An 11,424-nucleotide genomic window follows, 5' to 3' on the forward strand; every position below is an offset into this window, starting at 1 on the left:
GTATTGAGAGTTGAAGTGGCGATAAATATGCCTTTACGCTCCCTTTTTGGAGCCTAACGCAGCCCTTCAGAGAACTCTAAATACCAGCGTTGTCTTAAGGGTGCGCTGGAAAAAAAGCAGCGTTAGCTACGCGGGTCGTTACCGATAAAACTGTAAATCTAGGCGATAGTGAGCTAAAAGAGACTGCACCCTGAGTGGCACTCAACTGAGAACGAACAAAAGCTGGAACCATTTAAGTTTTTCCAGCTTTTGCTCGTTCTCAGTTGATTGTGTTTCTCTCATTTCTATTTTTTGCGTGTGGAAGACATAACATGCCATATGTATACATTTAGTTTTATATACTATAAATATTTTAAACAATGTGCTGAAGTAGTTGATTTTGAGTCACAGGATCACACTGTACTTTGTACAACAACATAATTAAATAAGCACAATTAAAATATGAAGTAGACCTAAATCATCAGATATATAACCTTATAATCTATTATCATTGTTTAATTTGTTTTGTTGTATGCACATGAATGCACATAAAGACTGGGCTTGACGTCAGCAGGGTTCTTCACCCCACAATTTCATTTGTGAAGCTGTTACCTGCATCTTGATATATCAACTGCGTCATGTATTCATCTAGCAAATACAAATTCACAGCTCCCTGTTCTGGTCATGGGATCTCCATGGCAACCAGCATTCTTAATCCCTGAGAAAATAAAGGCTGAAAACCCGAACTTGCAATTGTCACTGAGATCAATGAGCCCATCAACAGGAAAAGCATATTTATAAAGCTGGTTCCGTCAGATACAAAATGCGTTTTCTTAATCAGTCGCAGAACATTTAATAGTTATCAATGGCTTTGTAGTAAAATAGTATAATATTTTTTATATTATAAATTATATAGAACACAGGATCTAGATCTGGGTGTTTTTTTGTGTAACAAAGTCGCTGTTTTGAAACAGTTAACATGATTAATATCCTTTAGCACCATATCCAGTTAAAGTAATATGACTGTTAGGGGCATATCTATCAAGCTCCTTATAGAGCTTGAGGCTCCTTGTTTACGGCGAGCCTTCAGGAAACAGAAGTTATCAAGAAGTTATGAAGCAGCGGTCTAAAGACTGTTGCTCCATAACTTGTCCGCCTGCTCTGAGGCGGCGGACAGAAATGAACCCGATCGAATACGATCAGGTTGATTGACACCCCCTGCTAGCGGCTGATTGCCCGCAAATCTGCAGGGGGCGGCATTGCACCAGCAGTTCACAAGAATTGTTAGTGCAATGATAAATGCAGACAGCGTATGTTGTCGGCATTTATCGATGTGCAGTGGACATAATCCGCTATATCGGATCATGTCCGCTTGCACCATAGTAAATAGGCCCCTTAGAGTGGGAATAGAAGTATAACACATGAAAACATTAAAATGAACTATTACACTCACATATAATATATATAAATAATGTAAAAAAATGTTTATTATTGAAATATTGAAATAAATGTATAACAAGTGATTTAAAGGGAAGGGATATGGGGGCATATTTATCAAGCTTCGTATGGAGCTTGATGCCCCGTGTGCCTAAAGACCGCTGTTCCATAACCTGTCCGCCTGCTCTGAGGCGGCAAACAAACATCGCCGGAAATCAACCTGATCGAATATGATCGGGTTGCAGGGGGCGGCATTGCACCAGCAGTGATAAATGCTGAGAGCGTATGATGTCTGCATTTATCGATGGGCAGCAATGTGCAGCGGACATGATATGCTACTTCGTATCATGTTCGCTCGCACATTGTTAAATATGCCCCTTAGTATCTAGTATCGGTTTCACTTATGACAAATCCACATGAATATACATTGTTCTACTATGCTTTATACCATTAGCGCAGTTTGTCTTTTGAGTGCAGACAAGGAATAGAGAGCCAAAAAAATGAATGGGTGATGAACATATGGACATATAAAATAACACATTTTAAATCCTCAATCAGATACTGAGATAATTTAACTGGGCCTAACTCTTCATGCAGATTAGTAACTCATACACTGAGATTACGAGTTTTGCTGTAACAGGGGTGTGTTGCTAACAAGCCATTTTTTTTAACGCTCCCTTAGGACAACGCTGGTATTACAGGTTTTTTTAAACCCAGCGTTAGCCGCAAAAAAAGTGAGCGTAGAGCAAAATTTAGCTCCACATCTCACCTCAATACCAGTGTTGCTTAAGGTAGCGGTAAGCTAGCTAAACGTGCTCGTGCACGATTTCCCCATAGGAAACAATGGGACTGAGCCGGCTGAAAAAAAATGCAGCGTTCAGCTCCTAATGCAGCCCCATTGATTCCTATGGAGTAAGGAATTTTATGTCTACACCTACCACCCTAACATGAACCCCAAGTCTAAACACCCCTAATCTTACACTTATTAACCCTTAATCTGCCATCCCTGACATTGTCGCCACCTACATTATAATTATTAACCCCTAATCTGCCGCTCCAGACACCGCCACCACCTACATTATCCCTCTGAACCCTACATTATATTTATTAACCCCTAATCTGCCCCCTAATGTCGCCACAACCTACCGACACTTAGTAACCCCTAATCTGCCGCCGCCAACATCGCCGCTACTATAATAAAGCTATTACCCCTAAACCTAACACCCCCCTAATTTAAATATAATTTAAATAAATCTAAATAAAATAACTACAATTAAATGCATTATTCCTATTTAAAACTAAATACTTACCTATAAAATAAACCCTAAGATATCTACAATATAACTAATAGTTACATTTTAGCTATTTTAGGATTTATTTTTATTTTACAGGCAACTTTGTATTTATTTTAACTAGGTAGAATAGCTATAAAATAGTTATTAACTATTTAATAACTTCCAAGTTAAAATAAGTACAAATTTACCTGTAAAATAAACCCTAACCTAAATTACAATTACACCTAACACTACACTATAATTAAATAAATGAACTAAATTAACTACAATTAATTACAATTAAATTAAATAAACTAAAGTACGAAAAACAACAAACACTAAATTACAGAAAATAAAAAAATAATTACAAGATTTTTAAACTAATTACACCTAATCTAATCCCCCTAATAAAATAAAAAAGCCCCCCAAAATAAAAAAAATCCCTACCCTATACTAAATTACAAATAGCCCTTAAAAGGGCCTTTTGCGGGGCATTGCCCCAAAGTAATCAGCTCTTTTACCTGTAAAAAAATACAATACACACCCCCAACATTAAAACCCACCACCCACACACCCAACCCTACTCTAAAACCCACCCAATCCCCCCTTAAAAAAACCTTACACTACCCCCTTGAAGATCACCCTACCTTGATACGTCTTCACCCAGCCGGGCACAAGTGGACCTCCAGAGGGGCAGAAGTCATCATCCGATCCGGCCAGAAGAGGTCCTCCATGCGGCAGAAGTCTTCATCCAGACGGCATCTTCTATCTTCATCCATCCGGAGCGGAGCGGGTCCATCTTCAATCCAGCCGACGCGGAGCATCCTCTTCAAACGAAGACCAAGCGAAGAATGAAGGTTCCTTTAAATGACGTCATCCAAGATGGAGTCCCTTTAATTCCGATTGGCTGATAGGATTCTATCAGCCAATCGGAATTAAGGTAGGAAAAATCCTATTGGCGGATCCAATCAGCCAATAGGATTGAGCTTAAATTCTATTTGCTGTTCCAATCAGCCAATAGAATGCGACCTCAATCCTATTGGATGATTGCATCAGCCAATAGCATTTTTCATACCTTAATTCCGATTGGCTGATAGAATCCTATCAGCCAATCGGAATTCAAGGAACGCCATCTTGGATGACATCATTTAAAGGAACCTTCATTCTTCGCTTGGACTTCATTTGAAGAGGATGCTCGGCGTCGGCTGGATTGAAGATGGACCCGCTCCTCTCCGGATGGATGAAGATAGAAGATGCCGTCTGGATGAAGACTTCTGCCGCTTGGAGGTCCTCTTCTGGCTGGATCGGATGAAGACTTCTGCCCCTCTGGAGGTCGAATTGTGCCCGGCTGGGTGAAGACGTCTCAAGGTAGGTTGCTCTTCAAGGGGGTAGTGTTAGGTTTTTTTAAGGGGGGATTGGGTGGGTTTTAGAGTAGGGTTGGGTGTGTGGGTGGTGGGTTTTAATGTTGGGGGGGTATTGTATTTTTTTTTACAGGTAAAAGAGCTGATTACTTTGGGGCAATTCCCCGCAAAAGGCCCTTTTAAGGGCTATTTGTAATTTAGTATAGGGTAGGGAATTTTATTATTTTGGGGGGCTTTTTTATTTTATTAGGGGGATTAGATTAGATCGGCTAGATTTAGAGTTTTGTCGGTAAAGACCCGCGTAGCTAAGGCAGCTTTTTTTCCCAACGCACCCTTAAGACAACGCTGGTATTTAGAGTTGTTTGAAGGGCTGCGTTAGGCTCCAAAAAGGGTGCGTTGAGCCAAATGTACCGCCACTTCAACCCTCAATACCAGCATTGCTTACGTTAGCGGTAAGCTGGCAAAACATGCTTGTGCATGATTCCCCCATAGGAAACAATGGGGCAGTTTGGGATGAAAAAAAACCTAACAAAAAAAGTAGCGTTCAGCTCCTAACGCAGCCCCATTGTTTCCTATGGGGAAACACTTTCTAAGTCTGCACCTAACACCCTAACATGAACCCAGAGTCTAAACAACCCTAACCTTACACTCATTAAACCCTAATCTGCTGCCCCCACAACGCTGCAACCTACATTATACCTATGTACCCCTAATCTGCTGCCCCTAACATCGCCGACCCCTATATTATATTTATTAACCCCTAATCTGCCCCCCCCAACATCGCCGCTACCTTACCTACACTTATTAATGCCTAATCTGCCGACCAGACCTCGCCGCTACTCTAATAAATTTATTAACCCCTAAACCGCCGCACTCCCGCCTCGCAAATCCTATAATAAATAGTATTAACCCCTAATCTGCCCCCCCCCCTAACGTCGCCAACACCTAACTTCAAGTATTAACCCCTAATCTGCCGACCGGACCTCGCCACTACTCTAATAAATGTATTAACCCCTAAAGCTAAGTCTAACCCTAACCCTAACACCCCCTAAATTAAATCTTATTAACTAAAGTATTCCTATTTAAAACTAAATACTTACCTGTAAAATAAACCCTAATATAGCTACAATATAACAAATAATTATATTGTATCTATTTTAGGATTTATATTTATTTTACAGGCAACTTTGTATTTATTTTAACTAGGTACAATAGCTAGTAAATAGTTATTAACTATTTAATAGCTACCTAGTTAAAATAATTACAAAATTACCTGTAAAATAAATCCTAACCTAAGTTACATTAAACCTAACACTACACTATCAATAAAGTAATTAAATAAATTACCTACAATTACATACAATTAAATAAACTAAACTAAATTACAAAAACAAACAAACACTAAATTACAAAAAAGAAAAAAAGATTACAATAATATTAGGCTAATTACATCTACTCTAAGCCCCCTAATAAAATAAAAAAGCCCCCCAAAATAATAAAGGTCCCTACCATATTCTAAATTAAAAAGTAACCAGCTCTTTTACCAGCCCTTAAAAGGGCTTTTTGCGGGGCATGCCCCAAAGTAATCAGCTCTTTTGCCTGTAAAAAAAATACAACCCCCCCAACATTAAAACCCACCACCCACATACCCCTACTCTAACCCAAACCCCCCTTAAATAAACCTAACACTACCCCCCTGAAGATCTCCCTACCTTGAGTCGTGTTCACCCAGCCGGGCACTGATGGACCAAAAGAGGAGCGGCAGAAGTCTTCATCCTATCCGGGCAGAAGAGGACATCCGGCCCAGCAGACATCTTCATCCAAGCGGTATCTTCTATCTTCATTCATCCGGAGAGGAGCGGAGCCATCTTCTTCCATCCGACGTGGATCCATCCTCTTCAACCGACGCCTACTCGCCGAATGAAGTTTTTTTAAATGACATCATCCAAGATGGCATCCCTCGAATTCCTATTGGCTGATAGGATTCTATCAGAAATCGGAAATTAAGGTAGGAAAAATCTGATTGGCTGATCCAATCAGCCAATCAGATTGAGCTTGCATTCTATTGGCTGATCAGAACAGCCAATAGAATGTGAGCTCAATCTGATTGGCTGATTGGATCAGACAATCGGATTGAACTTGAATCTGATTGGCTGATTTAATCAGACAATCAGATTTTTCCTACCTTAATTCCGATTGGCTGATAGAATTCTATCAGCCAATCGGAATTCGAGGGACGCCATCTTGGATGATGTCATTTAAAGGAACCTTCATTCGGCGAGTAAGCGTCGGTTGAAGAGGATGGATCCGTGTCGGCTGGAAGAGGATGGCTCCTCTCCGCTCTGGATGGATGAAGATAGAAGATGCCGCTTGGATGAAGATGTCTGCCAGTTCGGATGTCCTCTTCTGCCCGGATAGGATGAAGACTTCTGCCGCTCCGGATGTCCTCTTTAGGTCCATCGGTGCCCGGCTAGGTGAACACGACTCAAGGTAGGGAGATCTTCAGGGGGGTAGTGTTAGGTTTATTTAAGGGGGGTTTGGGTTAGAGTAGGGGTATGTGGGTGGTGGGTTTTAATGTTGGGGGGTTGTATTTTTTTTTACAGGCAAAAGAGCTGATTACTTAGGGGCATGCCCCACAAAAAGCCCTTTTGAGGGCTGGTAAAAGAGCTGGTTACTTTTTAATTTAGAATAGGGTAGGGACCTTTATTATTTTGGGGGGCTTTTTTATTTTATTAGGGGGCTTAGAGTAGGTGTAATTAGCCTAATATTCTTGTAATCTTTTTTTATTTTCTGTAATTTAGTGGGGGTTTTTTTTTTTTGTAATTTAGTTTAGTTTATTTAATTGTATGTAATTGTAGGTAATTTATTTAATTAATTTATTGATAGTGTAGTGTTAGGTTTAATTGTAATTTAGGTTAGGATTTATTTTACAGGTAATTTTGTAATTATTTTAACTAGGTAGCTATTAAATAGTTAATAACTATTTACTAGCTATTGTACCTAGTTAAAATAAATACAAAGTTGCCTGTAAAATAAATATAAATCCTAAAATAGCTACAATATAATTATTCGTTATATTTTAGCTACATTAGGGTTTATTTTACAGGTAAGTATTTAGTTTTAAATAGGAATACTTTAGTTAATAAGATTTAATTTATTTTGTTAGATTAAAATTATATTTAATTTAGGGGGTTGTTAGGGTTAGACTTAGCTTTAGGGGTTAATACATTTATTAGAGTAGCGGTGAGGTCCGGTCGGCAGATTAGGGGTTAATACTTGAAGTTAGGTGGCGACGTTGGGGGGGGGGCATATTAGGGGTTAATACGATTTATTATAGGGTTTGCGAGGCGGGAGTGCAGCGTTTTAGGGGTTAATAACTTTAATAGAGTAGCGGCGAGGTCCGGTTGGCAGATTAGGGGTTAATAAGTGCAGTTAGGTAGCGGCGACTTTGGGGGGCAGATTAGGGGTTAATAAATATTATGTAGGTGTCGGCGATGTTAAGGGCAGCAGATTAGGGGTTCATAGGGATAATGTAGGTGGCGGCGGTGTGCGGTCGGCAGATTAGGGGTTAAAAATATTTATTATAGTGGCGGCGATGTGGGGGGGACCTCGGTTTAGGGGTACATAGGTAGTTTATGGGTGTTAGTGTACTTTAGAGCACTGTAGTTAAGAGCTTTATAAACCGGCGTTAGCCCATAAAGCTCTTAACTACTACTGACTTTTTTTTGCGGCTTGAGTCTTGTCGGTAGAGGCTCTACCACTCACTTCAGCCAAGACTCTAAATACCGGCGTTAGGAAGATCCCATTGAAAAGATAGGATACGCAATTGGCGTAAGGGGATCTGCGGTATGGAAAAGTCATGGCTTGAAAGTGAGCGTTAGACCCTTTCCTGCCTGACTCTAAATACCAGCAGGCGGCCAAAAGCAGCGTTAGGACCCCTTAACGCTGCTTTTGACGGCTAACGCAGAACTCTAAATCTAGGCGGATGTAATTAGTTTAAAAAATTTTAATTATTTTTTATTTTCTTTAATTTAGTGTTTGTTGTTTTTCGTACTTTAGTTTATTTAATTTAATTGTAGTTAATTGTAGTTTGTTTATGTAATTAATTTAATTATAGTGTAGTATTAGGTTTAATTGTAATTTAGTTTAGAATTTATTTTACAGGTAAATTTGTACTTATTTTAACTAGGTAGCTATTAAATAGTTAATAACTATTTAATAACTATTGTACATAGTTAAAATAAATACAAACATGCCTGTAAAATAAAAATAAACCCTAAGATAGCTACAATGTAACTATTAGTTATATTGTAGCTTGCTTAGGTTTTATTTTATAGGTAAGTATTTAGGATTAATTTATTTAATTGTAGTAATTTTATTTTGTTTTATTTAAATTATATTTAAGTTAGGAGGGTCAGACTTAGGGTTAGACTTAGGTTTAGGGGTTAATAACTTTAATATAGTAGCGGCGACGTTGTGGGCGGCAGATAAGGGGTTAATAAATGTAGGTAGGTGTCGGCGATGTTAGGGACGGCAGATTAGGGGTTAATAAAATGTAACTAGTGTTTGCAAGGCGGGAGTGCGGAGGTTTAGGGGTTAATATATTTATTACAGTGGCGGCGGTGTCCGGTCAGCAGATTAGGGGTTAAAAACTTTATTTAAGTGTTTCCGATGTGGGGGGGGGGCCTCGATTTAGGGGTTAATAGGTAGTTTATGGGTGTTAGTGTATTTTTTAGCACTTTAGTTAAGAATTTTATGTTACGGTGTTAACTACTGACTTTTAAATGCGGTAGGAGTCTTGACAGGAGAGGGTCTACCGCTCACTTCTTCCAAGACTCATAATACCGGAAGTTAGGCAAGTACCATTAAAAAGATAGGATACACAATTGACGTAAGGAGATTTGCGGTAAGCTCGAGTTGCGGAAGAAAAGTGAGCGGTAGACCCTCTCCTGCCAGACTCGTAATACCAGCGGACGTTAAAAAGCAGCGTTGGGACCTCTCAACGCTGCTTTTTAAGGCTAACGCAAGACTCGTAATCTAGGCGATAATAAACAAATCTCTACTTTCTATGATCACAAATATCTGATTTTTTTATATCTGATTTTGTACAACAAAAACACACATTCAAATTGTATAAAAAAGCCAGAGTTCCTTTCTATTCTGGCAATTCCTTAGATATAATCAATAGGATAGTCCTGCATGAGTGTTAAGAAATCTATAAGTCTTTTTGCGCCATACCTTTTTTGAGAGAGCTATTCCATTTATATGTTTCTGTGTTTTTTTTGTGATAATCACATTTCTTCCAAACCACATTAAATTTTAATAAAACGTTAATATAATTAAAGGGGTAGTAGAATGTAATATGAAATGCAATATATATAATGCATTGCCTATCAATATTTAAATACAGCAGATACATTTTTAATGAACTTGTTTACTTTTTGCATATTTAAGTGACAAATTATGAAGTCTCCGAGCTGACCCTTCTACTGACATAATCTGAGGCAATCTATTTACTTGAATAGAATTGCGCTCCTGGGGCTGAAAAAGCACAATACACTTAAGAGCATACGAGTACCCATAAATTACACTACTGCACATGTGCGGCTTTACAGGCAAACTCTCAATGACAATATACAACTTTTCACGCATGATAAAATGTGATAAAAGCAAAACAAAAGTGAAATGATAAGCTTACAAAAATATAAAGCTTACACTCCCTAATTGTGCTAAGACACATCTAGGGGATAAACAGGTTGTATTCATGTCTTAATCTTTTATTTTACATTTTCAGCCCCAGTGTTTTAAAGGCTTAACTAAGACTTTTAATTTCAAGAAAGCAAAATTCAACGATTTAAGGAAATCATTAAATAATATAAATTGGGACAATGTATTTTCTAATAAAAATACAGAGGATAAATGGATAATATTTAAAAATTTGTTAAATAAATATACATATCAATACATACCATATGGTTATAAAAATAAAAATAAAAAAAATAAGCCGTTATGGCTAAATATAAATGTGTTAAAAGAAATTAGGAAAAAACGTAGGGCATTTAAATTATTAAAAGAAAATAGTACAGACTCAGCATACAATATTTATAAGGAATGTAACAAAGCATGCAAAAAAGCAATCAAATTAGCCAAAATTGAATATGAAAAATTAATTGCCAAGGATTCTAAGTCTAACCCTAAAAGGTTCTTTAAGTACATAAATAGCAAAAAATCTAAGAAGGATAATATAGGTACATTAAAATGTGTGGAGGGTAGCATGATAAATAATGACAGGGAGAAGGCTGAGGTACTAAACCAGTTTTTTTCTTCAGTATACACAAGATAGGAACCATTGAATGATACTTTGGAACAGAATAGAACATGCCAGTCCATACCACTAACTGGGTTTTGTTTAGAGGATATCAGGAAAAAACTAAAAAATATTAAGGTAAATAAAACTCCAGGCCCAGATGGAATACACCCAAGGGTGTTAAGGGAACTTAGCACTGTTATAGACAAACCTTTACTCTTAATTTTTCAAGACTCATTATCCTCGGGCATGGTACCCCAGGATTGGCGTAAAGCTGATGTGGTGCCACTCTTCAAAAAGGGAAGCAGGGATGATCCAGGAAGCTATAGACCAGTTAGTCTGACATCAATAGTGGGGAAGATATTTGAAGGGATTATAAGGGATTATATTGATGAGCATATTCGTGTAAACAAGATTATGAGTTCTAATCAGCATGGCTTTAGGAGAAATAGATCATGTCAAACTAATCTAATTAGATTCTACGAGGAAGTAAGTAAAAATATAGATAAAGGGGAATCAGTTGATGTGATATACTTAGATTTTGCAAAGGCATTTGATACAGTGCCACATGAGAGATTAATGCACAACATTAAGGGACTGGGAATAGCTGAAAATGTTAGCTCATGGATAAATAACTGGATAAAAGATAGGGAGCAACGAGTAGCAGTAAATGGATCATACTCAGATTGGACAAAGGTAATCAGTGGCGTCCCCCAGGGATCAGTACTGGGCCCTGTTCTTTTTAATATTTTTATAAATGACTTGGAGCAAGGATTAAATAGCGACATCTCTATTTTTGCAGATGATACTAAGTTAAGTAAGGTCATTAGGTCAGAGCAGGATGAACTCTCTTTGCAAAGGGATTTGCTAAAATTAGAACTATGGGCAAGTGAATGGAAAATGAGATTTAATACGGAAAAATGTAAGGTTCTACATTTTGGAAGTAAAAATAAGCAGGCTATGTATTTTTTAAATGGGACAAGACTTAGCCAAACACAGGAGGAAAGGGATTTGGGAGTAGTAATAGATAACAAGCTAAAGATGAGTGCACAATGCAGGGCAGCGG

The sequence above is a fragment of the Bombina bombina genome, chromosome 1 (genome assembly GCF_027579735.1).
Source record: "Bombina bombina isolate aBomBom1 chromosome 1, aBomBom1.pri, whole genome shotgun sequence".
NCBI classification, from domain to species: Eukaryota; Metazoa; Chordata; class Amphibia; order Anura; family Bombinatoridae; genus Bombina; species Bombina bombina.